General features: G+C 48.9%; 1 pseudogene; it reads right to left on the bottom strand.

Moving 5' to 3' along the window:
• Positions 1-1,326: 1,326 nt before the first annotated feature.
• LOC120683915 lies at positions 1,327-3,465 on the bottom strand (annotated as a pseudogene).
• Between the last annotated feature and the right edge of the window lie 2,271 nt (positions 3,466-5,736).

Raw genomic sequence — 5,736 nt, 5'->3', positions numbered from 1 at the left:
ATGGACAGCAAATCTGCTTACTACATGCTACCAATGAAAGTGTTATTGGGCTGAAATCAATCTCGTCGGCCCACTAACCATCTTCAGGCGATGGATCCTTAAATCATCACTTGCGCGATATATAGTCGTTCCGCTCCTCCCGTGCCTTGGACGCCGACCGAAGCATGCAGGAAAGGGAAACTTTTATTAATATGACACAATAACTTTGTTTATGGTCTAGGATCACATGAATTTGGCTATGGCCTATGGATTTTACCATTCCAACTAGCACAGCATGCCACAAGTCTTTAGAGATTTTTCATAATGCAATCTCATTACTTAACTGCCAAATGAAGTTGAAGTCCTACCCAACATCGGTTTGAGTCGGCACTGGATAGGGAGAGGAGGCGGGGCAGGCAGGGAGAGGGAGTTGAGCCAGGAATGGGACAAATAGGGAGGAAAAAAGGAAGGGAAAGAAAGAGGAACTGGGCAGGCTAGGAAGGGAGTGGGGAAAAGGGAAAAGTAAAAGGGAGAAGGAAGAAAAAAATAAAGTCTTTTTGGAAAAAGAAAAGCAAGCACATTCAATTTGAATTCAAACTCAAAAATTTCAAATTCAAACTGAACCTCAAACAATAAAATAATGCAATCAGCCTAGATGGTAAAACATTTGTAACCTTATATTTATTTTTATAGCTATGTAATTACTTTATATTCATGATAAATGCTCTAAATTCAAGATAACTTAAATCAAACTTTATCTAGCCTACAAAAATCTAGCAAATTTTATTTAGGTCCCTAAATTGAAAATGAGAGTGTATCATAAATTCACTATTTAGTACCGGTCAACCCAATCTGTATTAAATGCAAATGCATTTAGTACCGACCAGATGGCACCAGTTGAAAAACTGGTACTAAACGGGGTTTTTGACCGGTACTAGTGTCAAGTTTTCTAGCTAGCAATGCCATTTGCACACCAAGTCAAATGCTTTTTGCGGCATAGAGGGGGCACACGTGTGTGTTTAAAGCACATCATGTGTATGCATGGTCAAAACCTGTATCTAGTGCAATGTGATGTATGGATGCTCCCTTCTTTTCAATATGAATGCAGTGCAAACAAAGGAGAGGCGGGGTGAGCATAAAATAAGCCCTAGATTTTGTGATTGTTGGATGCTGGTCAATTAGTAACTATGTGTTGCATGTATAATTTTTGAATGATATCGACTCACACCATTGATAGGCTTCTTGTATACTAATTTTCTCTAGGGAGTGATTTGCTCTGAACATTCTGTTACAGAAAAATGTTCAATCACTTTCGTATTCCTATCATTTGTTGGAGTAAACAACAACTAAACACCCAACTGAACACATGTGTATTTCTTCATATATATTGTGGTCCATGTAGAATGGCATTTGCGTATTATCACGTGCTATCTCCAATATGCGACTTTGACAAACACTATTTATTTGAAGATTATAACAAAAAGTAATGAAATTACAAATATGCTGATATTGTGCCGTTGTGGTAGGTTCGTACATGTTTACATGACTTGCTACAATATAGCTTGTGTCCTTACATCTCATTTATTTCTTAATATTTCTTTATTGTTAATGTGCGGTATTGTGGAAGTTACAACATTATTACTGCAATCTTAGGATTATAAATAATAAATACTATAAGTAATTATTTAGGAGGCTGCATATATATGTAAGGCATTTGTGTTGTGATCTGGGTTCGGTTGAATTGAGGAGCAGCGCAGCTAGTGCTCGTCAGGGGTCAGGGCTGCCGAGCTGCAGGACGTTGCCGAACCAGGAGTCATGGCATGGGTAGGCCGAGCAGAAGGCCTCGAGCGCCGTCATGACCAGCAGCCCGACGGAGGCGAGCAGCGTCAGAATCTTCCACGATCCGAACACGTACCTCTTGAGCATCTTCTGCGCCCTCACCGCCGCCGTCCGGTCCCGGTGCGCGTTCACCGCCCGTATCACGCCGTCCAGCCGCGACACCTTGCTCACCCGCGCCGCGCGGCACATCCCGTTCCACATGGCCACCGCGTCCCTGTTGCTCTTCATGCGGTTCACCAGCACGCCGCTCTGCCGGAGGATCCTCACGTCCCTGGTCGTGTCGATGATGCCGTTCATCATCTCCGTGTAGCGCGAGAGCACCAGCGGCCCGCGCACGGCCACGGTCTCGTAGGCCACCAGGTTGCGCAGGACCACCTCCGTGTTGCCATCCAGCGTGATCACGGGGAGGTGCAGCGTGGCCGTCGCGGTGTCGAAGGCGATGCCGTGGATGCCCTCCGGCGTCGGCACGAACCGGACGCCGCACTTGGCCAGTTACGCCACCGATGGGATCTTGATCTCCTTGGCGAGCGGCGCGCTGCTGGCGACGCCGTCCATGTTCATGCCGCTGAGAACTGCCTCCACGTCCACGGATGCCGCCAGCTTCCGAACGACGGACACCACCCCTGGGAGCGCTGGCAGCCTGCGCGTCATCTTCCCGTAGAGCTTCGTCACGGCGCCCATGGGCCGGGAGACAAGGCTCCCCAAGTTGAGGCTCCGAGACACCTGCAAGAGCGTCTTCTTCACGGCGTTCTCGTCACGTTGAGGCTGCACGCCGGTAAGCTCTGGAACCACGTCCAGGAGCTGCTCCTCGAGGTCGTCGAGGGAGTGGTCCTGGGCCTGGACCGCTGGATCCTTACTGCCGCCATGGCAGTTCTCGTCAAAGACGGCATCGGGCGGGACGAGGAAGTGGTAGAGGAGCTCCAGGAGGTGGGCTTCCTTGGTGACGTCGTTGGCGATGGTCACCTCGGCACGCATCTCGATGGGGGACACGTGCTTGATAAACCGGTCGAAGATGGAGCATAGGGACAGCACGGCACGGTCGGCGGCCTCATGGCGGAGCTCAAGGGCCTCGGCAAAGAGTCGGAGCGGGAGCTGGTTCTCGATCATCATGGCGTCGCGCACCGTGGCGTGGATCCAGTTGGCCGCCGAGGACACCATGTCCGGGGCCTCGTCGCGGTGGTAGCTCTCGAGGAAGTGGAGCAGGAAGCAGGTGTCGATGGCCATCAGCCACGCCAGGGTCTCGTCGCCGAGATCGAGTACCCGGTGGTACGGCCGCCGCATCTCGGCCTGGAGGCCCATGAGGCGCTGCACGAGGTGCCCGACCTTGCGTCCGCGCGCTTGGCCGCCGCGAGCTTGTAGCGCTCCATGTCCTTGAGCTCCGGGCGGGCCTGGTGGTGGTAGGGCCCCAGCGCGAAGTGCTGCGGCGCGTACGCCTCGGGCTTGGTGTCGCGCAGGGTGCGCGGGACGTCGAACACCCTGGCCGCCGAGCCGAGCTCCTCGGGCGACGCCTGCTCAAGGGTCTCCCGCACCCGGCACAGCCAGCGCATCTCCTCGTCCGCGGGCTGCACGCCGGTGTTCGCCGCCGCTGCCTCCTGCGCCATTTAGCTAGACTACCCCTTGTAACGTTAAACCTTGCTACTGGTGCTTTGCATTCCTCGGGCAAGGTTATATATAGAAAGAAAAATGTCACCGTTCATTTTTGGGGCAGATTTCAGTCGCGTTTAGGAAAGAACATCTTAAGATGCTCCACTAGCTTAGAATTTGGATGCGGTGTGCCAATAATGAGTCGTCCACATTTTTCTTATTCCATTGCAAGCTACATTATTCGAAACCAGGGAGCAGGGTCATGCCTGTTCAGACTATAGCCATGGTTGTGCCACAATGCAAGCTTGGAATGCAACGATTTTTGCCTGTTCACACTCACATGAACCGATCGAAAAAATTCCCCACAACATCTCAATGGGGACTTAATTTCGTTTTATTCTCCGACTTCGACTTCCACTGATATTCTTTTCTAGCTCAATATGTTCTTGAGACCTTTATTCTAGCCAGCTCAACAACTAAGCTAACTTTACATACCTTAGATGAGAAGCCACCATTTGAGCCAGAGCCGTTTGATCACATATTAGTTATAGAAACCAACTAAAAAATCGTCTCACATTACAGAATGCAACCATATAGATTTTGCAATCCTAGGAGCAGATCTGTTGCCTTCTTGGAGAAATCTGCGGTACTGAGGAGCGGATCTGTTGCCATCTTAGGCGGATCTGCGGTAACGAGGGTGGGGCTGGCGCAAGGGTGGGCCCGCAACTGCGAGGCAGGATGGAGTACAGCCTGGTGGAGACAGCCAGGTGGCTGCGTGCGGGCCGCTAGGTGAAGAAGTGATGAGTCCAGCCCAGGTGGGGTTGGATGAAAAGCACGACACACCGATCTTAGCACCAGCATCCAAAATTACGACACACCAATCCGGCCTACAATGCCACTAGGGGCCTCTTGTTGTGCCTTGGCAATCTTAGCACCGCACTCCGGCGCACTCACTCGGAGAAAGACCTAATCTCCCTAAAAGACTAGTCTGATAGGGGAAAGGTGACTCTCTCTTTTAAGGTGGCTTCCTCCTCCCAAACTAAGTAAGGTGGGATTATTCAGAAGCTCACACGGTCGCCGTCCGACTACAACTGGGCCTTGCCCATTTTTTTGTTGTGTTTTTGCCAGCGGGTAATAGTGGAGGATGTCCTCATCATTTCCACCCTCTTAAACAAGGACTCAGCTCTGATACCAAATGATAAGGACACGGCTACGATGCTCGGATATTTGGCCCAAACTTTCATGGTACTCGAATCAAGAAACTAGATATTTCTTAAGCAAATGAAACAACTCAGGAAACACTTGAATGATAAGATTGGTATCATATTTCTTGTTCCTCAACACGTCAGTACAGGATGCAGCTAGTAGCCAATAACCTTCTGTGTGATCAACTGAAATTGATTTATTCTCCCAACAATTATAACAGCGGCAGCAATAGAGTTGATAAATCTCAGGTCAATATCAATGTTCCAAACAAGATGTTGATATGATTCGGAAAGGACAATATGACTCCGTTTGATAAATCAAAACTCAAATAGTAGCAACAATAGAGGGATCGGCTTACACAGTAGATGCAATCCAAACCCTTGATAGAAACTTCCACCCGTGCCCTAAGAACACGATCAGAAAAAGAGAATCCACGCAGGGATCCGAGACACGCCCAGGCCGAGATGATCTGATTGTGGCTCTTCCAAAACCCTTGAAGGTCTGGCTTCAATTAGGAGTAGCAGGTAGTATTGCCATGTTCTCTTGGTTGCGACGCTCAACAGGGGAAGAACACACGATCAAAACTAATCCCCCTTACAAGGAGCAACGGCCCCTGATATATATGCACGCAGGCATGGACTCTACTTTGGACCGGGCCACAAGCCACTACAGCCTGGTTCGGCAAATACTTGTGCACACGCAGGCACATAACCTGACTCCCTAGACATGTTACTAAAAAAATACCAGATCAACACCACGTACGGGCCTAGGAAACTAATATGGAAATAATATAATACTCCGGCAAGAATACAAGTCAATAATATAAATCGGTAGCTTTACCAAATATTTATTAAGTAGCACCACTAGGTCCTTCACGTCAAGCCCTCTTAACCTGGTGTCTCTGCATGATTGATCTCGACTTGCATGGAGCCAATCTGTAGGAATTTCTTCTCTTGCTTGCATAGATTAATTCCTTTGAAAATTAACATGTGCGGCTGGACACTACTTACAGCAGCTAGAAATTTCTCCTCGTCATGCTTAACATCAAAGCATAATTCACCAATTTTAATTAACAAAGGATTTGTTGGACTATTGCTATCTGAAATAATTGAGTCCTTCCCATTATTA

This window comes from Panicum virgatum, chromosome 7N (assembly GCF_016808335.1).
Source record: "Panicum virgatum strain AP13 chromosome 7N, P.virgatum_v5, whole genome shotgun sequence".
NCBI lineage: Eukaryota > Viridiplantae > Streptophyta > Magnoliopsida > Poales > Poaceae > Panicum > Panicum virgatum.
Note: the sequence above shows the minus strand (reverse complement) of the source record. Positions and strands in the feature narration are given on the sequence as shown.